The following is a 26175-nucleotide window of genomic DNA, read 5'->3' on the forward strand; positions in this document are numbered from 1 at the left end:
CGCTTAGCATAATGTCAGGTCTACTAGCACATAAATAAAGTAATGACCCTATCATAGATCAGTATGCCTTTTGATCAACTAACTTACCTCCTTTGTTGAGGTCGACATGCCCGTCAGTTCCCATTGGTGTCTTCGCGGGCTTGGCATCCTTCATCCCAAACCTCTTGAGAAGATCTTGAGTGTACTTTGTTTGGGAGAGGAAGGTGTCGTCCTTGAGTTGCTTCACTTGGATCCCAAGGAAGTGGGTCAACTCGCCCATCATCGACATCTCAAACTTTTGTGTCATCACCCTGCTAAACTCCTCACAAGACTTTTGATTAGTAGAACCAAATATTATGTCATCGACATAAATTTGGCACACAAAAAGATCACCATCACAAGTCTTAGTAAAAAGAGTGGGATCGACTTTTCCAACCTTGAAAGCATTAGCAATTAAGAAATCTCTAAGGCATTCATACCATGCTCTTGGGGCTTGCTTAAGTCCATAGAGCGCCTTAGAGAGCTTGAACACATGGTCGGGGTACCTGTCATCCTCAAAGCCAGGGGTTGTTCCACGTATACCTCCTCCTTGATTGGCCCATTGAGGAAAGCGCTTTTTACGTCCATTTGAAACAACCTGAAAGAGTGGTGAGCGGCATAGGCTAATAAAATTCGAATAGACTCTAGCCTAGCCACAGGAGCAAAAGTTTCCTCGAAATCCAAACCTACGACTTGGGCATAACCTTTTGCCACAAGTCGAGCCTTGTTTCTCGTCACCACCCCGTGCTCATCTTGCTTGTTGCGAAACACCCACTTGGTTCCCACAACATTTTTCTTTGAATGTGGCACCAGGCTCCAAACTTCATTCCTCTTGAAGTTGTTGAGCTCTTCCTGCATGGCCAACACCCAATCTGGATCCCGCAAGGCCTCTTCTACCCTGAAAGGCTCAATAGAAGAGACAAACGAGTAATGCTCACAAAAATTAGCTAAACGTGAGCGAGTTGTTACTCCCTTGCTTATGTCACCCAGAATCTGATCGACGGGTTGATTTCTTTGGATCGTCGCTCGGACATGAGTTGGAGGGACCCGTGGTGCTTCTTCCTCCATCACTTGTTCTTCCTGTGCTCCCCTTGATCCTGTCCCTCTTCTTGAGGTACCTGTTCACCATCTTGAGTTGGAGGATGCACCATTGTGGAGGAAGATGGCTGATCTTGCTCTTGTTGTTCCTGTGGTCGCACATCACCTATCGCCATCGTGCGTATTGCGGCCGTCGGAACATCATCCTCATCTATGTCATCAAGATCAACTTTCTCTCTTGGAGAGCCATTAGTCTCATCAAATACAACGTCGCTAGAGGGGGGTGAATAGGTGATCCTGTAAAATCAAACACTAATAGCCACAAAACTTAGTTATAAGTGTTAGTACGGCTAAGTAGCTTCAAGCGAGTTCTTGTGAACACAACAATCACAGAGAAAGTAACACAAGACACACGATTTTTATCCCGTGGTTCGGCCAAGTAGCACTTGCCTACTTCCATGTTGTGGCGTCCCAATGGACGAGGGTTGCACTCAACCCCTTTCAAGTGATCCGATGATCAACTTGAATACCACGGTTTTTCCTTTAGAGTATTGTTCCCGTTTGCGAGGAATCTCCATAAATTGGAGTCTCTCGCCCTTACAATAGAGTTCTCAAAGAAAGCACGGAGTAAGGTTGGGAAGAGCAACACACACAAGACACAAATCCGCAGCACACACATGCACACAAGCCAAGACTTGAGCTCGAAACATAGCACAGTGAGTTCACTACTCAAACGGAGCTCAAATCACTAACACAGTCGATCAATTGCGCGAAGGTGGAGTGCGAGAGTCTTAGAATGCTTAGTGAATGCTTGGGGTGACTCTTCCATGCGCCTAGGGGTCCCTTTTATAGCCCCAAGGCAGATAGGAGCCGTTGAAGATCAACATGGAGGCTATCCTTGCCTTCTATCGAGTGGCACACCGGACAGTCCGGTGCACCACCGGACAGGTCCTATAGATGGTCTGGTGCGCGATCTCCTTCCAAATTTGGCATATTCGACCATTGCTCCTCTGGGCTGATTGGTGCACCGGACAGTCCGGTGCACCAGCTGACCATTAGAGCAGTCCACGTGTCGCGTGAAGATTGCACGGCCAACCGTTGGCGCTAGCGACCGTTGGCTCACCGGACAGTCCGGTGCACCGCCGGAGCGGCCTTTTCACCGGAGACCAGCCTAGAGCACCAGACACTGTCCGGTGTGCCAGACTATGCTGATGTTTGGCTTCATAGAGCCAAGTCCTTTCCATTTCTCTTCTCTTTCTTTTGTCACTGTTTCTAGCACTTAGACAAACAATGTTAGTTCACAAAAACAATGTACTAAGTCTAGAAACGTACCTTTTGCCTTGATTTACACTTCTCACTTTATTGGGCACATAAGAACTTAAACATGTTGGGCACTTAATCACCAAAACATTATAGAAATTTCCCAAGGGCACATTTCCCTTTCAATAATTTTAAAGGTGTGAAATTATCAAGCAGCGCTGCTGCAGTTTGGTGGGTGATGGAGAGAGTTGTTGCTCGCGACGGGTTGGAATTGTGCGTAGGTGCAGCGTTGGTTATTATCGATTGTTATGTGAATATGTGCACTAAGTTGTGTGTCAAAACAGGTGGTGGACCTCCGGATCGTACTTAGTTCCGTTCCAAATTCCCGGTGAAGGCAAGTAAAAACAGTGATGGTTTATACCATTCGATTGTATTATGTGCAATGTTCTTGAACTCATATAAGTATAGAATGTGTTTATTATTGAATTTCATTATAAGAATTGTTGTTTGAAGTTATTCATGTTCTACTGTTTTAAATATGTTGAGGGCAATGTTCGAGCATGTTATATGTGTTGATTCCTATCTTGAGGAAGTGGAAGTATCTATTTAACACATGTTAAATGGGGTGGACTTATGTTGGTTTGTCATGCATAGTGCATCCATCATTCTTTGCATTGAAGTTTCATTGCGATCATATGGTCCGATCGAACTGGTACAATAAGCATCGTACGTTGCCCGAGCAGGGGTATGATGTAGCTTCATATCCCTAGAGGTATGAAGGCAGAAGTCATTATTTCATTTGTTTGTGGGGACGGTATATGATCCTAGAGAGCTATCAGGAGTAAGTACCGCCGGTCCAGGGATTCGACGGGGTGTGGTCACATGGCATGGCATATGACGACACTAGACACATAGACGTGGCTAAGAGGGGAGGTTCCTGGATTGGGGTTAACCGACGTGGACGTCGGCTTTCTAAGGGGGTTGGATTGTGATATCCTGGCCCCTGGGATGGTGATGTCCTAGCCCAAGGCTTAATAGAATTAATTTAGTATCTATACCAACAAGGTGCATCTTGTTTTTCGAAAGCCTATCTTGAAAGAACCTCCAAGTTAAGCGTGCTTGGCTTGGAGCAATTTGGGATGTGCGACCGACAGGGTAGTTTTCTCAGGTGCGCATGAGTGAGGACAAAGTGCGCACAAAAGACTTGTGTTGGTTTGTGGGGACGATATATGATCCTAGAGAGTTGCCAGGAGTAAGTACCGCTGGTCCAGGGATTCGACGGGGTGTTACACTTGAGCTACTGGTATTGGGCCAATTATATCTATTCCCCATCTATGTAGAGGACAAATTGGTTGTATCAATTATGTCAAGGACGAAGGTTGCTTTTGTTCTCTTGCACGCCTCTAGCAATTGTCACAATTCTACACAAATTCTGTTGTATTCGAAGCTGCCTTCGACCAATAGAAGCTTTGACAAAAGATTTTCCCTAGTAGAGCCCTAGGTCTGATATGTGATCCACATAGACCAGAATAAATTTCCCTTCTCAGCTCTTGACCTTTGTCTCTAGAAATGCACTTCAGCAAGGGTGAGCATACACCTTCTTTATACAACTCCCCTTCTATTATCTTGTATGGCCTTGTTCTAGCATGTATTCTTTTAATATATACTTCGTCGTCTACTGGATGATTCTTATGAAACAAATTTATAACTTATGTTCTCCAATCTTCACTGTGTGTGGAGACACTGTTAAGATGGCTCTTTCCATCAGATCCACCGAAGGTTCGTTTAAAATTTCAAAGAACACTTCGAGGGTAGTGGGAGCCCCTGAGAAGCAGACTTGGCTAGTATGTCAGCGTGCTCATTATCCAACCTCGAGATATTTTTCACTAAGAAGCCTTCGAAGGAGGACTCCATTCTTCAGACCATATCAACATACTTTTCTAAGGCTGGGTTCTTTGCCTTACTCGACTTATCCACCTGGCATGTGATGGCCTGGGAGTCTTATTTTAAGACTGCTCTTCTTACATTAATTGCCTTCAGTTTCCTCATGCATAGCAAATTGCAGCTTAGCAGCATATGATGTCTTTATTTTGGATGGTGAAATAATAACAACTACGGCACCAACCCCAAAAGATCCCCATGAACCATCACAGAAAACTATCTAGACAGTTTCGTCTAATGAGCTAGCTTCGTCTTGCGGGCTATGAGTCCAATCAACAATGAAATTTGTTAGTGCTTGAGATTGGATAGACGATCTGTGCACAAAATCAATGATGAACTCGTTGAGTTCTGCTGCCCATTTTCCAATTCGGCCCGAAGCTTCTCTATTTTATATAATATCTTTTAGTGGCTAGGACGAAGGTATGATGATATTGTGAGCCTAAAAATGATGCCAAAGCTTCCTCAAAAGCCATTAGGACTGCATACATGACCTTTTCCGTTTCTAGGTAATTTCTCTTGGATGGGCCCAACACTTCGGACACAAAGTTCACATGCATTTGCCTTTTGATTCCTTCTTCGACCTTCTCCTGAACTAGAGCAGCACTCATAGTTCATTGCGAAGCTGACACATAAAGCAGCAGAGGAGCCCCTAGTGAAGGTGGGGAGAGAGTTGTTAGCTGAATCAGATAATTCTTTAGCTCTTTGAAGGCTTGCTGTTGGGATGGTCCCCATTGAAAAACTTCTACTGATTTCAATACTTTGAAGAATGACAAGCTTCGTTCTGCAGATCTTAAGATGAATCTGTTCAGAGAGGCAAGCCTTCCTGCTAGCCTCTGAACTTCTTTCCATGACTTTGGCGGCTCCATCCGATGTATGGCCTCAATTTTGTGTGGGTTTGATTCAATCTTATTTCTTGATATAAGGCATACGAGAAATTTGCAATTCTTCACTCCAAACACATATTTCTTAGGATTCAACATCAAGCCTGCCTTTCAAAAGTTGGCAAAGGTCTCTTAGAGATCTAAAATGTGATTTTGTTGCTTCGTGCTCCTTACAATGATATCGTCAACATAAGTCAAAACATTTCTACCCAATTGTGAATTCAACACTTTGGCCATCATTTTGCTGAAACTCCGGTCAGCATTCTTGAGCCCCTCAAGCATCCGAAGGTAGCAATAAGTGCCACTAGGGGTTATGAAGCTAGTCTTTGTCTCATCTTCCTTTTTCATCAAAATCTGATGATATCCTGAATAAAAATCTAGTAAACTCATGATCTCTAAAGTAGCTATTGCATCTACTAGGGAATCATTTCTTGGTAATGGAATTCATCCTTTGGACATGCTTTGTTGAGGTCTGTGAAATCAATACACATCCTCCACTTGTCATTGGACTTCTTGACCATGATTGTGTTGGCCAACCACTCTGGATATGCAACTTCTCTTATCACTTTAGCATCGAGCAACCTTATAACTTCGGCCTTTGCACCTCCGGCCTTGTCCTTAAACTTCTTGCGAAGCTTCTGCTTTCGTGGCCTACTACTTGGATCAACATTTAGAGCATGCTCTATTATGCTTCTTTCAACTCTACACAAGTCATTTGTTGACCAAGAAAAGACATCCTTGTTGTGAAACAGAAACCTCTTGAGATCAGATTCTTGCTCCGAAGTTAATTGGTTGCCGAAGAAAACCCTTTGGTCTGCAACATCTTCACATAGGAGAACCGCCTTTGCCTGATCTACCAAAGATGCTTTCTCTTTTACTTGTTTCTCAGATTCCTGAGTCTATGATTTGGCTTTGTCTAAGTTATAGACGATTTTAGGCTCTTGCACGGTGCCTTCATCCCTTCTTGCTGCTTCTTGACTGCCATATACTAATATAACTCCTTGATTGCTTGGTATCTTCATGTATAGGTAAGCTGAATGCAAGACTGCTTCAAATTTGTTGAGAGTTCCCCTTAAATGATTGCATTGTATGGAAAATCCATGTCAACTATCTCAAACATGACCTCTTCTATCCTTGTGTTGTTTACATAGCTGAAGGTGATAGGCATAGCCAACTTTCCATGTGCCATCACTTGTTGCCCTCCAAAGCCACAGAGAGGAAAGGCACAATCTTGAATCTTATCTTCTGGCTCCTATATCTGCTTAAAGGCCTTCACAAATATGATATCTGTTGCACTGCTTGTATCAACTAGAATATTGTGAATGACGAAGCCTTTTATGACACATGAGATCACCATAGTGTCTCTGTGTGAATAATCCTTGAGACGAAGGTCTTCTTGAGCAAATGTAATAGGGATGTGAGACCACTTGGTCTTGATGTAGGGTCCTTGGGCACTCACATGATGCACTCTTCTTTGGGCCTCTTTCTTTTCCTTCTTGTTGTTGAGTTCGAAGCTTGATCCCCCAGTGTTGGGGAGCACAAGCTTCTTCAATGTTGATGATGAAGCTTGATGGCTTGCCATGCTCTTTGTCATGGTGTAGCTTCTTGTGGTCGTGAAATCACTGGAGGTGGGCACCAATGTTGGTCACTTGCTTTTGATTACTATATGGTATCAAAAACAAGGCAACACAAGTTAGAAGAATACAAACGAAGTAGGTATGCATAAAGGTGCTATGAAGAACAAAGCATGTTACTCATCTCATATGCCTTAGCATTCTTTTATTCAACCCCACTTCTTATGAATTGAATGTACAAGTGTACCTTCAGCTTTACACAAGAGAAAACCTGAAGATACTTCTAAAGTTGAGATAGACAAAGCTTAAGGCCCTCAAAAAGGTGAATTAATGCATGGCATTGTTCACCTATTTATAGGGGAGGGGTACAACTTCATATGAAATTACAAGCATGCCCACAAAGTTTACAATTACGATTTCCAAACATTATGGGGGCATCAATGTATTTTCTCTTTCTTCCTTGCTACACAAGTCTTCAACCTTTTCTCCTCCATCGCTTTGCACACGTAGCATGGACTCGGGGTCTCTTAGCCCGGAGAAGTCCAGGGCGAAGCTCGGACCGTCTTCCTACTCAAAGTCTAGTCACCCTGAGGGGAAAGGAAGCCCGACGTACATCCGGGTGATGGAGCTGGTGTCAAAACTCAGTTGGAAGAGGATGGGGTTGAACACAGACGGTTCTCCCTCGATCCCCGCCATGTCTCTCCAAGGAGCGTCTGGCTCCTCCCGACCCGCGGGTGGGAAGGCCGGTGTAGCTGACACCACTCGTTCGACGATGTGGGGAACTGGTGTCTCCCACATCAGAGGAGGTGGTGCCAGGGATGTTGATGTAGGTGCAGCTAACGATGCTCCGAGTGAGATGTTGACACTGGCTAAGTCCCTTGAGAGGGACTCGATGCCATCAGCCCCCCGGAGGCACCTCCAGCGCACAGAGAGCCCTTTGTGGCACGATCATGATTGCTCCATCTCTGCCTCCTGCAACGAGAAGGGCGGCAACGGGAGCTTGGACGCTCAATAGGGATAGGTGGGAGGAGTATCATGTCATACTCAATGCTGAGAGACATGAACTCGAGACGTGGAAACCTTCCATCTAGAGTTCTGGCGAGAATTGGAAGTGTTTCACGGACAAGCCCCTACCTGGCGCGCCAACTGTCAGTGTTTGGACCATGGGTCCTTAACCAACTAGTAAATTATGTCGTGTGGCCGGACTCTAGATGGTGTGCGAGAAGACACAAGAAATTATCCTGGTTCGGGCAACACAAGGCCCTACTTCCAGAAGAGGGGGATGAGGCTTATATTACTCGCACCGTGGTGCTTGTAGTAGGGGTTTACAAGCACGGCGGGAGAGGAGAAGTCCCCAAGTCCCTAGAGATGATTGAGGCAAGTGCCAATATCTAAGACAGAGTGGAGGAGTGAGCATTCGTCTGTGTGTCCTTCTTGTGGTTGTCGTCCGTCCATCCCCGTCTCTAGGAGGGACCACTGTCCTATTTATACATGAAGGGGAGCGCCCTCAGGGAAGTCAGGTGTTGTATCCGAAGGAGAGATGTCCAGGCATCTGCAAGCCGATGTGACGGCGAACTGTGTTGTTGACTCACGCTTGCTGATTTTCCGTAGAGAGCCGAGGCAGAGATTGAGGGGTCGTCCGTACGCCTGATCCACCGAGGGAGAGGCAGTCCATGATGTAGTTGTTGTAACAGCACCGGTGTATGGGCCAAAGGCTGCTTACGGGGTGCGTCAGCGTCCTGGCATGAGTGACATCGAGATTCCCTGCTGCGCTTATCGAGATCAGAGCTCCTGCTTGGTCGAGGCGGAAGTCTTCCCGATGCGTTAGTGGAGCCGTCCCTTGACGTGCGCCACAGTCGGGCGGAGTGGCAGTCTGCAGGATTCGCGGCGTAGTAAGTGGCCGAGGCCGAGCTCGAGTGAGGTGAAGAATTCGCCCAAGGGCCGAACTTGACATCAGGCGAGGTGGAGAAATCACCCGAGGCTAGAACCGGGGTCAGACGAGGCGGAGAGGTTGTGCCCGCGAGCTGAATCCTACTTCGGGCGACACAGAGAGATTGCACCCAAAGGCCAGTCTGCTTGGCTTTTCGTATTAGGCGTCCCATCCGAGGGTGGCAGGCGGCGTGCGCACACTGTAGTGTAGACATAATCATGCTATTGCGCCAGACGTGATCACCTTCTTGTCACTCACTGTGCTCTGCTGCCGCAGCATGGGTTGGCATACACACATTAAATGTGTGTGCTCCCTTCCTGTTTTTGGGTGCCCTTGTCCTATCTGCCTGAGGCTAGCTTGGGCGAGACGGACGGTGCGACGGCGACCTCGGGTGAGGTGGAGTTCTGCCCGAGGTGGGAGAATCTCGGAGAGATGTCTCGGTTTTTGTGGGTAGCTCGGCTGTCACACCTAGGGGGTTTTTGTCCTTGTTTCGGTGAGTGCGCTTGTTAGGGGGATAATTCGGGTGTCCCTAATTATTACCCTGGACAACCATCGTCACACATGCGTGTAGTCATAGCCTCTCTATAGGCTGCTTCTGCCGAAGGCTATCTTCGTCTGCCCTTCATTATTTGCCTAAAATGCATCTACTTGTGTTGAAGGTTAGCTGTTTTGAGGATCTTCGACCAACTAGCCCCCAACACATGAATTAACATCTACATCCTTGCTTGTATTGCAAATAACAACATGCTCAATTGATGAACTAGCAACATGGCATTCATTTAATTTTTCTATCATATCATTCAACTCATCATTTTCAATTTTAAGGCTAGAAACAAATTAATGATAGGTAGACAACTTGGCGCACAAAAATTCATTTTTCTTTACTTATAAAGTAAGAGATTTTCTATTTCTAGAACCTAATCAATCTATTCTTTTCATTTAAAGCATCCATTAATTAATTGATTTTAACAATTTTAGTTCTATATAAGCCCTTAAATAGGTCACTATAATCAATGTCATCATCATCGGAATCCTCAACACTAGAAGAAGTGTACTTAGGTGTATCTCGAGAAAATACCTTGTTCTCCTTAGCCATGAGGCATGTGTGACACTCATTGGGGAAGAGAGTTGATTTGTTGAAGGCAGAGGAAGCGAGACCTTCGTTGTCAGAGTCAAATGAAGAGCAGTCCGAGTCCTATTCCTTGCTGATGTGTGCCTCACCCTTCTTTTTGTAGAATTTCTTCGCCTACTTCACCTTGGTGTTCTTGTTTTGTTCCTAGTCATCATTATCAGTACAATTTGCTGTGAAATGACTTGACTTACCGTATTTGAAGCTGGCGTGCTTCCCCTTGATTTTCCTTTGTTTAGAAGTCTGTGCACCCCTTCAGTGTGGTCTTGAAGCACTTGATCACAAGCACCATCGCTACATCGTTGAGGCCAACCGCCTCAACTTGCGCCACCTTTTTGGGAGTGCCTCGTCTTTATTCGTTGCTTTGAGAGCGATAGATTGTAGTTCGTTTTAGGGGAGGCTCCCATTGGTGGCAGCATTGATGTACCTTGACTCCTTGGCCATCATTCATTGACTCACTAACTTACCAAGAATTTTATTGGGCATCATTTTGGTGTACCTGGGGTTCTTGCGGATTAAGTTAAAAGGCTTAGGATCTAAAACTATAAAAGACCTTAGCATGAGTCTAATGACATCATGAGCCGTCCATCTCTTGCTCCATAGTTTCACACTTGGTTCACCAAGGTCTTGAGCCAATTGTATGTATCTTATGGCTCTTCTCCTCTATTCATGGCGAACCTCCCAAGTTCATCTTTGACGACCTCCATCTTGGTGATCATGGTCATGTCGTTGCCTTTATGAGCGATCTTCAAAGTATCCCAAACTTCTTTGGCATTATCCAGACCACTTACTTTATTATACTCCTCCCTGCATAAAGAAGCTAACAAGACAGTGGTAGCTTGGGCATTTTTATGGATCATTTCTTGAGCATCAATAGCACTATAGTTTCATCATCCCTTTCTAGCATATGAATTCCATTTTATACTACATCCAAAATACTAGGGTGGAGAGAAAAAAGACAACACATTTTATGGCTCCACCACAAATAGTCCACCCCATCAAAGTGAGGAGGCTCGCCAAGAGGAATAGAAAGCAAATGGGCATTCGAATTGTAAGGAATGCGAGAATAACTAAAAGATGTTTTACAATGATTTTCTTTAACCATCTTTTCTCAGAAGAAGAGGAGTTGTCGTCCTTTTGCGAAGAGGAAGAAGTGTCGCTCTCGTAGTAGATGACCTTCTTGATGCGTTTCTTCTTCCCCTCCTAGTTCTTGCCCGATCTCGACTCGGCGGTCTTGTCTCCCATGGGCTCATCATCGAGGGGGATCTTCTCCTTCCTGTCAGACACCTTCCCTTGCCTTTGGAGTCCATATCTTTGGTCGGTTAGACCCAATGAAAGACTCCGGCTCTAATACCAATTGAGAGCACCTAAGGGGGGTGAATAGGTGATCCTACAAAAATCACAATAAAAACACAAACTTGGTCTAAAAGTGAGAGTTAGTGCAAACTAAACCAAGTTTGAGTAGAGAGAAGAATAAAGCAAGTCATCTTCACTTGATTGCTCTTTCAAGATATAGAATAGATTAAGAGCAATATTACAAGTGAATTTGAGGTACTTAGGAAGAGGTTGAAAAATCACAGGCAAATTAGCACACAAGACACATTGATTTTTCCCGTGGTTCGATCAAGCCTAAAATGCTTGCCTACTCCATGTTCTGGTATCCCCACAGGCAAGGGTTGCACTCAACCCCTCTCAAGTAATCCAAAGATCGAACTAGAGTGCTATAGTTCTTCCTTATATCAATGAATCCCTTTCGTAAGAAATCTCCACAAATTGGAGTCTCTTGCAGCCGTACACAAATCAGAGTTACAAGCTTGAGCATAAGGGAGAGAGTACATGCTCAAGATCAAAACACAACAACATAGTGCTAGAGGTATCACAAGAGGGCAAACACAAGTGTCACAAGAAACAAGTCAAAACAACGCTCGGATCTCACGAGAATCGCTAGATAGCATCGTGACAGAGTGTCAGAGTTATGTATTGCTCTTGGAGTGCTCGGGTGCTGAAAGAGGTTGCCATGTGGTGCTTTTATAGCCACAAATGACCCTATAGTCATTGCTCCTTCCTTGCTAAAAGATGCCAAAAACCAGTTTCCTATGGGGCATCGAACGGGGTTCATGTGCTCGAGTCCGAGATTCTGATTGGCACTTTCCTTCGCTGCGAGAACCAGACCGGTCCGGTGCACCTCTGAAATAGGTGCCATGTTAGCTAGCTGTTGGCTCGTCCGCGTGCACTGAATACTAGCCGTTGGAGGCGGTCTAGTGCACCATCGGACCGTGAACAGTCAAGGTTCCGTGAATTATTAAAAATAACTCCCAAGACCTCGAAGTTTGCCTGTACTGGTGGTCCGGTGCACACCGTTACGGTCTGGTGCACAACAGCGTGGTCCAGTGCACCAGACGCCAAAAGATCAAGTCCCGGGCCCCTATGGACTCGGTCCGATGCACCATCGGACCAGTCCGGTGAGGCTCAGAACTGCCCATTTTTGGCACTTTTGAGCTAAACTTTTCCTAGTCTTTTCGACTATCCTTGGAAGCTTCCTTATGATTTAGGTAAACATAATTAGTACCTAATACAATTAACTAAGTTTAGGAAACTCACCTCTTTCACAGATCTTCACTAGGGTTCATGAATTGACTCAAACTAAGTCCAAAATGTACTTCTTGCTACAAAAGGAGTCAGATACCAAATTCAAGTGCTGAAAACATTGCAAGTGCCCTATGCAACTTATTCAAACACTCAAACCTCATGTTTATACTATTTTACCCAAAGTCGCACGTTTAGCCGCTAGTTTAGCTTAATTTAAGTCCAAAATGTACTTTTCTCACAGAATTGAGTTCGATATCATAACAAAGTGCTAGAGACATAGTATTAGGCATATACAACTAATTCAAACATTCAAACCTCATGTTTTTTACTATTTTACCAAAAGTCGCACTTTCCAGCCTCCAGATTAGCTCATTTGAACTTAGTTCCTTCAATTTACCTTCAATTGGACATGTGCTCGTAATCATATCAAAGTAATTAGTCCATGGAGTTCTGTTGCACACTTAATCACCAAAATACCTAGAAATGGCCATCTAACACATTTCCCTCTCACTCAGTCAATATAGTAGCTTATATGTATATGTTTGAGGGCATGATTGTAATTTCGACGAAGTTGAACCTCACGACTATAAATAGAGGAACAGTGCCATGCATTGTACACGCTTTTTTGCTGCAAAAAACTGAGTCGCTCTGCTTACGAAGTTGTATTTTGCTTACTTTCGTATTGTAACTCACAAGAGCCGAAGGTATATTTATAATCTTTTGTTGTATAATGAAAATAAAAGAAAACAATGTCTAATAAGGTTACGCTTCATCTCTATAACACACATGACTTATCTTCAATACTCCTCATTTATTCTATATTGATTTCTTATGTCATCATCCTTTAATATCAATTTCTCTCTCTCGAGGAATTGATTCAAAGATAAAGCCTTATTTTCAATATTCTAGAGGAGTGAAAAACGAGTGACCAACAGTTACCATCTTCTATATATATTGCGTGTTGATTGAAGTCGAAACCTATTGAAAATGATTAGAAAATGCATTACAATTGAAGATCAAGCAAGACAACAAGTATGGGAGCAACTGCATGCGTTCAACCAAGCTGAAATCATGAGCCTATCTAATACTCTCTCCGTTCTAAATTAGTATTTGCTTTAGCCTATGGTTTTTATATCTACATTCAAATGGGTGATGATGAATCTAGACAAATATACAAAACAAATACATTAATTGTTGTATGAATCTAATTAAAATTATAATTTGGGATGGAGGGAGTAGATTGGAACAAGCTGAAATGGCCCTATCTAATGGATACAACTATACCCCCTTGATGAGGCGTTAAAGTCCGATCCAATCAAATACAATTGTATGAGCTCAACCAATGTGAAATGAGCCTAGCTATTACTCAACAGGTGGCTTCATATTTCAACAGGTGGCTTCATATTTCAACAGGTGGCAAAGCTGATACGAGCAAGGCTATGTTGATGCGTTCATTAGAAAATAAATAAGAAGACACAAATCACATATCCCCAAGCACTCTTCAACAGGTGGCTATTCATATTCAAGTCAAGGCGAAAGCAAGCGCTGAAAGACAGTCTAGGATTGGGAGCTTCTCGGATGGCTCCCATCGCGAGCGACAGCCCCGCCGCCAACTCCCCAGCCAGCCCGCCGGCCGCCACTCCGGCCCCGGCGGCCACCTTCCCGTCGCAGCCCTCCCCCGGTAAGTCCCTCTCCTCCCTCCCCCCCGCCGCGGCCCCGTTCTACCCTGCCCGCACCGGTCCCTCCGGGCGCTCCAAGCCCCTGCGGTGGGCTGACGTGGTGGAGGAGGGGGAGATCTCTCCGCCGTGCGCCCCCGCCTCGTACCGGGGCGCCCTGCTTCGCGCTCCTGCCAAGAACGACCGGGGGGCCGGGACTTCCGCGGCGCAGAGTCGCTCCTCATCTCTAGCTGCGGCGCCTAGGCTACGCTCCATCGTCGTCCGTCCTCGTGAGCCGACCCGGCCGCGCTCCGCTGCGCGCCGCAAGATGCGTCGTCCAAGCGCGGCCGCTCCACGTGGGCACCGTCGCCGCGGCCGTGTCTCCCCTCCTGACCACGATGGTTGGCGGCGCGTGCTGCCACAGCAGCGTTGTTCTCCTCCATCGTGGCCTGGCGGCTCCTCCGCCGCGGTCCGTTCGGCGCGCCCGCCCGCGTGCCTCGAGGGTAAGTGCCTGAACTGCCTTTCCTTCTCCCACCGCGTCGCCACCTGCCGACTTCCGCCTCGCTGCCTCCGCTGTCGTGGGTTCTGTCACCTGGCTCGGGACTGCAAGAGGCCGCGCAGGGCGTCCGGCGCCGGCGCCGGGCTGGCGGGGGCTGGGGCGCCGCGGAGGTTTGTGCGCGCTCGTCGGGTGGGTTCTTCCACCCCCTGTGGCTCCAACGCGGAGGGCTCTACTCCTCCTTCGTCACCTAACCTCCCTCACCGGGTGGCCGACGGTAGTGCGGCCACGGGCCTGCTGCCCGGCCACCATCTGCTGCGCCCCTCCGTGGCGGTGTGCTTCATCGACCGTAGCGACGACATATCTGGCGAGGAGGACTCTCTGGCCACCTCTCTGCTGGTGCGCGCTGGGAACGGGCGGCGGGACATCCCCATCGCCGAGGCGCGGCGGGCCTTCTTGGCGTTGCCCAGGGTGCGCGCGGGCGACTTCGAGCTCAGACCTTCCCACCCCGACAACTTCCTCCTTCTCCCTGCTTCGGCGGGCGTCCGCGACCTGCTGCTCGGTGCCCGTCCTGTGGTGGTGCATGGTACCACGCTGGTACTCCATCCATGGACGCGGCTCGCGCACGCAACTCGCGTCGAGTTGTTCTTCAAGGTGAAACTGGAGATCGTGGGGATCCCTCCCCACGTGTGGTCGCGTGATACCGCCTCCAAGATCCTGGCTCTGGCGTGCTGGATCGAGAAGGTGGACGCGGCGTCGGCCGACAAGACGGACCAGTCGTTCTTCGGCGTCACTGCCTGGACGAACGACCCCAGCGCCATCCCCCGTTCTGTTTCGCTGCTCATCGCAGAGAACGAGCTGCGGGTGGTGCATTCTGACTAGGTCTTGCATCGCATTTTCGACCACCTGCCCTCGTATCTGAGGAAGAAGGTGACGCTCAAGTACGGTGTTATGGTCCACCTGCGGGAGGTGGAGGACCTCGCTCCAAGCTCCTCTTCGTCATCTTCGTCGCCCTCTCCGCCGAGCTCCGATGACGACAGCGGACTCGGGGAGAACCCCGACCGGCGTTTTCTCTCCTCCGGTCGCGGTTGGGGCTCTCGACGTTGGCGCTTTCCCTGCAGTCGTGGAGTGCCGGACGGTGGTTCGGCGTCCAGCGGTGCCGGCCCGCCGGCCAACGGCGGCGTGGGCGAGAATGCTGGCGGGGCCCGTGAGCTGTCCGCGTCTGGGGAGCTGGCGGGGCAGGGGTCAAAGGTTGTCGCCCTATCCTCGGACCAACCGGTCGTGGGGGCATCCCGTGATGGTCCTTGTTTCCCTTCTGGTGATTCATGGGAGGCTGTGTTCCTCGAAAGTTTGGTCTCCCATTCTCCTTCCGGTTTGTCTATGCTGGAATTCGGGGCTGCCCTACTGCTCGACCCCATGCTGGATGAAGCTGGTCAGAGGCACGTGACCGCGCTTTCGGTGTGCCTTCCTGAGGCTGTTGACGTGCCGGACAGGGATGCGTCCCACGAGTTGTCGCCTTCTCTCGGGGAGCCGTTGGCCTCCTCGCTCGAGCCGTGCATAGGCGTTGATACTTCGGTCCTAGGGCCGACGTCGGCTGCTGGCCTCGTGGGGGAGGCTGCTGGCGTGTCCGTGGACGTGGGCGTCGGAGGTGGGGCGGTCTCTTCTGGAGCCCGTCCCGCGTCTGAAACCAGGCCTGCGGACCTGGGTGGCGCACCGGCTCAGGAGTGCGCACTGCGCTCGTTCATCGACTCGATCCAGGCCACGCCGCGTCCGCTGCTTGGCGCGCCGCCTTTGGTGGCCCCGGCCACGATAGTTGTCACGGGCAGGGGGCAGCCCATCCTTCCCCCGCGGAGCAGGCGCATCGCCGCTCAGCAGCTGGCTGGGGTACCGGTCTACAAGCGTGGTGAAGTTCTTCTCATGCGGAAGTTTGGTATTCTCAAAGACGGGGCACCAGTGACCGCCGTGGCCAAGGATCTGTACGACAGCTTGTACCAGTCCGAGCTGAAACCGGAGCACATCAATGCCATTCGTGAGTTGTTTCCCGACCGTGGGTCCGGCACCAGCACTTGGCCTGGGGACGTCTTCGGCGCTTGCTCCGAGGACGGGGCACCGACGCTGGAGGACGCGGTGTGAAGCTCGGCCACCTACTCGCCGTTGTTGCTCACCTTCATGGATAACATCAAGATCCTGTCCTGGAATGTGTGCGGGCTGGGGGCTCGTGCCAGACGCAGTGTTGTTCGCACACTCGTAGACGACGTGGTTGCCGACGTTGTGTGAATCCAGGAGTCGAAACTGAGTACCGTCACTCGTGACGTTGTAATCGCAATGCTTGGTTTGCGTTTTTCGGATTTTGCCTGCGTCCCCGCGAATGGCTCCAGGGGCGGGTTGCTCGTCGCGGTTCGTGGGCCAGACATCTCCATCGCCGACGTGCTGGCCGGTTCCTACTCGGTTTCCGTCAAGCTCTCGGGCCCTAGGATTGGGGATCCTTGGTGGCTATCCACGGTGTACGGACCACAAGGGATAGCCGAGAAAGAGCTGTTCCTGGAGGAGGTCGCCGCGGCGCGTGACGCCTGCGAAGGGCCTTGGGTCGTCATGGGTGACTTCAATCTCATTCTTGACGAGACTGACAAGAGCAACGGCAGGGTTAACCGACGGCTCATGCAGGAGTTTCGGCATTGCGTCAGTGATTTGGAGCTCCAGGACTTGCATTTGCACGGAAGGTTGTTCACTTGGAGCAACGAGAGGGAGTCTCCCACGCTGATTCGCCTGGATCGGGCATTGGTTTCGCTCGATTGGGATGAGCGCTTTCCAGATTCCTTCCTCCAAGCACTCTCCTCAGATACCTCGGATCACTGCCCGCTTCTGCTCCACACAAACAGAGATGTTGGTCGCGGGGGCAAACCGCGGTTCCACTTCGAGAGCTTTTGGCCCAAACTCGACGGCTTTGAGGACGCGCTTCAGCGCGGGTGGCAATGAAACGACCCCGTCGCAGATCTGTACAACCGGCTTGATCAGCTCTTCCGCAATCTAGTTCGAGCTCTACATAGTTGGTCGGCCAAGAATGTTGGTACTGTTAGAGATCAGCTGCTAATGGCCCGGGAGGTGATATTGAGACTCGAACGGGCACAAGACTCGCGGCTGCTCTCCCCGGCAGAAGCGCGTCTCCGTGCTGACATCAAGCTAAAATGCTTGGGCCTGTCCTCGCTCGAGCGCACCATCGCGCGGTTGCGATCAAGGGTACGCCAGCTCTCTGACGGCGACGCGAACACCAAGTTCTTTCACATGGTGGCGAGAGGGAAGAAGAAGAGCCTGACCCTCCATGAACTGCGTTCCGAGGGTCAAACCACCGTGTCACATGACGACATGTCCTCCATGTTGTACCAGTTCTTCGACCAGATCTTTGGCACTGCAGCAGTTCGGGAGCGGGCGATCGACTTGGAGACCTTAGGCCTATGCCCCATCGACCTCGCCGCTCTCCACGAACCGTTCTCGGAGGCGGAGGTTTTAGCGGCCATTGGGCAGCTCCCTGCCGACCGCGCCCCGGGCCCTGACGGGTTCACAGGTGCGTTCTACAAGGCCGCCTGGAATACCATCAAAGCTGATGTCCTCGCGTCGCTGAACTCCTTCCACTCTGGTCGCGGACGGGGGTTCAAGAAGCTGAACAATGGCTTAATAGTCCTGCTGCCGAAGAAGCCGGACGCGGTGACTCCCGGTGATTTTCGTCCTATTGCCATGGTGCACAGCTTTGGCAAGCTTGTGTCGAAGATCCTAGCTTTGAGGCTCGCACCTTTTATGCCGTGCCTCGTTTCCACAAATCAAACCGCCTTCGTGCGTAAGAGATCGATCCTCGACAGCTACAAGTATGTGCAGTGCGCCGCTGCGGTTTTTCGCAGGAGGAAAATACCGAAGCTCCTCCTCAAACTGGACATCTCCAAGGCGTTCGACTCCCTCGCTTGGAGTTTCTTGCTTGAGGTCCTGCTGAAGCTCGGCTTCAGTACCCGTTGGTGCAATTGGATTTCAATCTTGTTGTCTACAGCTTCCTCCAGGATACTGCTAAATGGCGTTCCTGGGGCACCGATCACACATCGCAGAGGGGTGCGCCAGGGGGATGCCCTCTCTCCACTTCTCTTCATCATCGCCATGGAGGTTCTTAACAAGCTGTTCTGCAAGGCGGACGATGCCGGGATCCTTAGACCACTTGGTCCATCAGCTGTCAAATCCAGATGCAGCTTCTATGCAGATGACGTGATTTTATTCATGGAACCAGTCGTGGAAGAAGTCGAAGCCATCAAGAGCCTCCTGCTGCTATTTGGAGATTCCGCTGGCCTGAAGATCAATCTGGCCAAGTGCTCTGTGTCTCCTTTGTCAGGTCGTGAGACTGATCTCACCGGCGTTGTGTGCTCCTTGGGTTGCAAGATCGTCGAGCTACCTGTCACTTACTTGGGCCTGCCGTTGCATTCGGGGGCCATCCCCAAGAATAAAGTACAAGGACTCGTGGACAAGGTGGCGGCAAGACTGCCAGCGTGGCGAGGATCGATGATGTCCCGTGGTGGTCGCCTTGTGTGGATTAAATCAGTCATGACGGCGGTGCCGATCTACGCGATGATGGCCAACGGTATTCCAACTTGGGCGCGAGAGGAGATTGAGGCCTGCTGCAGACGCTTCTTGTGGGCGGGCGCGGACGCTTCTGTACGCGGCAAATGTGCCGTGGCCTGGCCCGTGGTCGCACGACCGTATGAGTTCGGCGGCCTTGGAGTATTGGATTTGCGCCTCATGGGCTTGGCTCTTCAGGTTCGATGGCTTTGGCTTCAACGCAATCCCGCGGACGATGGCCGGGCCTGGGCGGAGCTACCTCTGAAGGTCGCCCCAGAAGTCCGGTGCATGTTCCATGCGTCTGCGAACTTTGAGGTCGGCAACGGGCAGCGGACGTTGTTCTGGAAGGACAGGTGGGTCGCCGGTTCGTCGGTCGAAGACATCGCTCCTGCGCTGATTGGCCTCGTGGCCAAACGGACAAGATCGTCACAGTCCGTAGCCGTGGCCTTGCAAGGGAATCAATGGATCAGAGAACTGAGGGGAGGATTTTCGGTTCAGGCGATCTCTCAATACCTGAAGCTGTGGGACGCTGTGCGAGAGATCAACCTTTCTCCTTCGACCCCGGACAGGTTGTTGTGGCGTTGGTCGTCTGACGGCCATTTCAGTGTGCGATCGGCGTACCAGCTGCTCCATGAAGGCTCTCTCCACCTACCCGAGATCGCGATCGTGTGGAAGACGTGGGCGCCGTTGAGGGTCAAAATCTTCTTGTAGCTTGCCTAGCGGAGGCGGCTCTGGACCGCAGACAGGCGACGGCGTCACAGACTCGTTGCGAGAACCACTTGCTACCTCTGCAATACAGCGGAAGAAACTTGCGACCATCTACTGGCCACTTGCAGCTTCTCCCTTCGAGTTTGGGATGGCATTTTGTCGCAATTGGGGCTTCACAGACCGTCGCTAACGGACTGCAGTTCAGTCCTTGGTTGGTGGCAAAGAGTGCGGGAGCTGTGGCCACCGGGCGCCAGGAAGGGCGTTGATTCTCTCTTTGCGTTGGTGACTTGGGAAGTTTGGAAAGAGAGAAATGCAAGGTGTTTCCGGAGTGAGGCATCCTCAGTTGACGCCGTAGTTTCTTCCGCTCTTGGTGTTGCTAGCGAGTGGGTGAGAGCGGGCGCGAAAGCCCTTGGTTGTATTCTGAGCGAGTAGTCAACTCTGTGTTGAGCTGGTTGGCCAGCTCTTGTTTTTGTATTTGTGTTCGCACTCTTCTTCTATTAACAAAGATGCGCAGCTCTCCTGCGTATTCGAAAAAAAAAATATTCAAGTCAAAGAAGTGAAAAATTATCTTCGAAGTCTATTGTTTTGCGTAAGAGGTGATGAAATTAGTACTATCTGTTGCCGGACTATACTATTTAAATAGGCGAGCATGCGAAACACGACCCTACATCACGCACGCAAAAAAAAAAGCGCGCCAGAAAATAAATAAAGGAGCGCGCGTGCAAACGAGAAAGTGCCAGCCAAATACCAAGCGAAAGCCACCCGTGCCGAACACGGCGGCATGCAAACGCCATGCAAATTAAACGGGGAAAAACTTTGGGGGTAGGAGGCCACCTGGAGATTAGGATCAGTAATCAATAGTGGTCGCTGGCCACGTGGAGATTAGGATCAGTAATCAATATCGGAAGCGCAACGAACCATATTTAATTTAGAGCAGTTCCAACCGTACCGCTCGTAATATTTGTTCTTCCATTATTGCTATATTCCAACTCCAACAACTCCTTATTTTTGTCCCAAAAATAGTCTACCTAGGTCCTCTTTCTTGTGATTCTGGTAGTAGAGACCGTCTCTTGAGTTATTGTTGACCATAAAAAATTCAAAAAATATTTGAATTTTAAAAAGTTTCTCTCTGCTGATGCAAACGTCATATTTATAGTAAATAATACTCTCTCTATATCAAAATAGAATTTGTTTTGCTTATTTAATGGATTCATCATCATCTAGTTGAATATAAACATAAAAATTAAGAGCTAAAACAAAAACTATTTTAAAACAGATGAAGTATTCAATAAGTAATTGAGACATTAGTTTAACAATCTAAACGAGACTAATCAATAATGCATCGCTCTTTGCGTATTTATGTCTAGAATAGATAGGTTTAATAGAAAAATGTGCTAGCGTCTAGTGACTAGGGACCTCTGTTTTTGGGCTCGGTGCGGCCGTACCCTCTCACACCTCTCCGGTACGGCCCGAGACGTAGTGTTTCATTGATGCTGTTTGCCAAGGCCTGCGGGCAGAGGGCAGAGACTCTGCCATGTGGTCGTCACATCGGACCTAAAGCAGCATGGAGTGGATGGAGGGCGAGCGTTCGCTAGAGGTGCGAAATATCGATGCTGCATGCTGGTGTGGAGGTTGGCGGTGGTGCCAAGGGATGCGAGCGATGCTACGCCGGGAGGGGGCAGGCCGCATTGGAGCGTGGAGACGGTGAGGTGCATGAGCGGGAGTTTGGGGGCGGCGCGTGCCAGGAGGATGGCGTGAAGAATTTTCATCGGCGTGGGAAGTGGGAAAAACACGATTGGAACGTTGGCAGCTCGCCCCATATTTGCGCCCGATATTATCCTAAAATAAGGTTTTGGGAGTACTAATTGAGAGCAGTTGGAGATACTCTTAATTAGTCATTCTTTGTACGTGTAATCATGACTAAAACGATAAATAATAGGACATAGAAGGTACTTCTGTTCATCGACATTTGTTTCGGTTGTTATAAAACCGGTATTGATACAAGCATCAATAGTGTTTTAAATGTGGAGTTCGCGCAGAGTACATTAGTATTGGTTGAAGTTGTCAACTAATTTCTACTACTCCTTAAGACTCTATTGTAGGCGTCCACAGTATAGTGGTGCACGGTTCTGCTCGGTTGGCCGCCATCAACGCTCGCGGCCGCAATCCCCGCCGCCTCGGCTCTCCTCTCTCCCGCAAACCGCGTGGCCCCACAGTCCCAGCCGCACCTAATATCCTCTCTCCTCACCCCAAATCGCCGCCCACGGATCTCCGACACCAGCGCAGTGACCCAGCCTCATGGCCAACCTCCGCGGAGTCGCTCCTGGGCACTGCCTGGGCGGTTGACCCGGACACCGCGCTACGCCTCGTGGCCAACCTCCGCTGCGTGCGTGGGAGCGGCATGTCCGACCGTGAGGGCTTCTACGCCTCCGCACTCTGGCTCCACGCGCGGCACCCGCACACGCTGGCCCTCAACGCTGCCCCCTCGCCCAGTTTGGCTACCTCAAGGACCTCCCCGAGCTGCTCCACCGAATCGTGCACGGCGGGGTGTCCACCAGGACCCCAGGCAAGAAGGCACGCCTAACCACCAAGTGCAGCCGGAGGCGGGGCCTCGTCTGCTTCGGCAACCGTACGCGTCGCAGCCACGCGGAATGGGACACGCGCGTCGGCTCAACGGAGCAGCGCGTCACGGCCAGCCTAGAGCGCGACCAGGGACTCGCGGCCGCGGCCGTGGTGGCGTGCCGGACCAGGAGAGCGGAGGCCGCTACGAGGGCGGTCGAGATGTATAGTAAGTCAATAACGACCCCGCCTACCAGTTCCTGCACGACCAACCTCTTCGCGGGGCTCATTGCGGAGGACATGCGCAAGCTCGCTGTTGGGACTATGCTTCGTCGCCGAAGGTCTTGTAGGAAGAAGCAGTTTCGACTGAAGCTGTTCGTATGAGATGACCGAAGGTTCCTCTTCATGAAGCTTCGGAATTACAAATCGACTTAAAAGTAGAATGACCCTCTAGTCCATAAATGCTTAGGTCGCTGTTGTAATCTCTTATGAGGGGCATAATTGTAATTCCTCACAGGCTGTGTCCCGTGCCTATAAATAGTGAACAGTATTCCCTTACTGTTCACGCATCCCTGTATTTGCAATCGCATTATTCGAGAACCAACCTTTGCCAAGTCAAAGGTATAATTGTATTCAACACTTAAATATACTGAATGGATATAATATGGTTTATTTATGATTCATTTACCTTTGATATTCTATATTTTATGTCATCTTATACAATCTGTTAGAATTCAATTACGAAAATTTAACCTTCGTAATTGTATTGCCATCAACCTTCGTCCAAGGCCCATTAATCCCCAAGGGAATAATGCTTCGTTGGACGAAGAACATTACCATTTAACATTTTATGTTGTCTTGTTCTTAATTCATAGCATTTGAGAACAAGTCCCCAACATTGGCGTCCACCTCCGGTGAACTCACTTCCACTTTTTTGAGCTGATGGCTTCGTTCAACGATCAAGCTGGAGCTGCTTCGGCCCCGAAGCTGGTGCTCCCGATAACAGGTGGTTCGTGCTCAGAACCAGCCAACAAAAAGCAGAAGAAAGAGGCGCAGAGAAGGGTACAACATGTTGGAGTGCAGGGACCCTTCATCAAGTCAAGGTGGTCCCACATTCCAATCACCTTCTCCCAGGAGGACCTTCAGCTCAAGGATTTTCCTCATAACGATGCTATGGTTATTTCTTGCGTTATCAAAGGGTTTCTGGTCCACAATGTCTTGGTTGATACAGGCAGTGCAACTGATATCATATTTGCTAAGGCCTTCAGACAAATGCAAGAGCCAGAAGATAAGATTCATGATGCTACACACCCTCTCTGTGGCTTCGGAGGAAGACAGATTGTAGCACTGGGCAAGATCACCATGCCAGTGACCTTCGGATTCATCAACAACACCAGAACTGAGCAAGTTGTGTTTGACATTGTTGACATGGAATACCCTTACAATGCAATTATTGGTCGTGGCACCCTCAATGCTTTCGAAGCAATTCTTCATCCTGCTTACCTTTGCATGAAGATACCTTCGGATCAAGGACCCATTGCTATTCATGGAAGTCAGGAAGCTGCCAGAAGGGCCGAGGGAAACTGGACTGACTCAAAAGCAATCCATAACATAGATGGAGCTGAAGCTTGTGAACAGTACAAATTCAGAAGGGAGAAAGCAGCTTCAGCAGATCAGCCGAAGCCCATGCTCTTATGTGAGGACATAGCAGAGCAGAAGGTGCTGTTGGGCTCTCAATTATCCGAAGAACAGGAGAAAACCTTGATAAGGTTTTTGTTCAACAACAAAGATGTTTTTGCATGGTCAGCCAATGATCTTTGCGGAGTTAACAGGGATGTTATTGAACACTCGCTCAATGTTGACCCATCCTTCAGACCCAGAAAGCAGAGGCTTCGGAAAATGTCTGATGACAAGGCCGAAGGTGCTCGTAATGAAGTCAAAAGACTCCTCAGTGCAGGAGTTATCAGAGAAGTAAAGTACCCAGAATGGCTAGCTAACACTGTTATGGTAAAAAAGGCCAATGGCAAATGGCGAATGTGTATCGATTTTACAGATCTCAACAAGGCCTGTCCGAAGGACGAATTCCCATTGCCAAGGATAGACTCTTTAGTTGATGCAGCAGCTTCGTCAGAGCTTATGAGTCTTCTCGATTGTTATTCAGGCTATCATCAAATTTGGATGAAGAAGGAGGATGAGCCGAAGACCAGTTTCATAACCCCTAGTGGAACATATTGTTACCTTCGGATGCCTGAGAGGCTCAAGAACGCTGGAGGAAGTTTCGGCAGAATGACTGCGAAGGTTCTCCAGTCTCAGATAGGCAGAAATGTGCTAACTTATGTTGATGATATCATTGTAAAAAGCACGAAACCGGAAAATCACATTGCTGATTTGCTGGAGACCTTCGCCAGTTTTAGACAAGCTGGTCTAAAGTTGAATCCAGAAAAATGTGTCTTCGGAGTAAAGAAGGGGAAATTTCTTGGATGCTTGGTTTCAACAAAGGGAATTGAAGCTAATCCAAGTAAAATTGAAGCTATACTTCGAATGGAGCCACCAACTACAAAAAAGGGGGCCCAAAGATTGACAGGGAGGCTGGCATCTCTCAATAGATTCATATCCAGATCGGCAGAAAGAAATTTACCATTCTTCGAAGTGCTGAAATCAGTCGAAGTCTTTCAATGGGGACCAAGCCAACAAAAAGCCTTCGAGGAACTGAAGCAATATTTGATAGATTTAACAACATTGACTCCACCAACGCCAGGGGCTCCTTTGTTATTATATGTGGCATCTTCGCACTCAGCGGTAAGTGCAGCACTTGTCCAGGAGAAGCTTGATGGCCAAGTCAAGAAGCAGGTCCCAGTGTATTTTGTATCTGAAGTTCTTAGTATATCAAAGAAAAACTATACAGAATTGGAGAAGGTGTTATATGCTGTTTTGATGGCATCCAGGAAGCTTCGGCATTACTTTCAAGCATACAATATTGTTGTTCCTTCTTCGCAGCCGTTGAAGGATATTATGAGAAATAGAGAAGCTACTGGGCGGATTGGAAAATGGGCTGCAGAGCTCAATGAATTTTGCATTGATTATGTGCATAGATTTTCGATCCAGTCTCAAGCGTTGGCAGATTTCATCGCCGATTGGACGCCAGGGGCTCAGGATGAAGAAACAAATAAAGATGCCGAAGTATGGACAGTGTTTTGCGATGGGTCTTGAGGAACCTTCGGAGCAGGAGCAGCCGTAGTGTTGGTCTCACCATCCAAAGTTAAAACTTGTTATGCGGCAAGACTCGATTTTAGTTGTACAAACAATATTACTGAGTACGAAGCCCTGCTTTTGGGCCTTCAGAAGTTAAAAGCAATGGGAATCAGAAGGGCCATTCTTAAAACTGATTCCCAGGTTGTTTCGGGTCATATCGACAAGAGTTGCAAGGCTAAAGATCCGAAGCTTGAAAAATATCTAGACACGGTCAGAAGAATCGAAGCTTCCTTCGAAGGATTTTCTGTCAAAAATATCCCTCGAGGACAAAATGAGCATGCTGATTTGCTAGCTAAGTCAGCAGCACAGGGGCTGCCCTTACCTTCGGATGTGTTCTTCGAAACAATAAAAGCACCTTCAGTGGAACTTCTTGAAAGAGCAGTCCTCAATATATCTCCTGTTTATAGTGAAGACTGGAGAACTGAGATCATCTCTTACCTTCAGGGTAAATTCCTTTCAGATGATGAAACTTATAACAGGAGGATAGAGGCAAGAGCTCGTCCATATGTCTTGATAGAAGGGGAGTTGTACAAGCGTGGAGTTTGTGCTCCA

Source organism: Zea mays, chromosome 9 (genome assembly GCF_902167145.1).
Source record: "Zea mays cultivar B73 chromosome 9, Zm-B73-REFERENCE-NAM-5.0, whole genome shotgun sequence".
NCBI lineage: Eukaryota > Viridiplantae > Streptophyta > Magnoliopsida > Poales > Poaceae > Zea > Zea mays.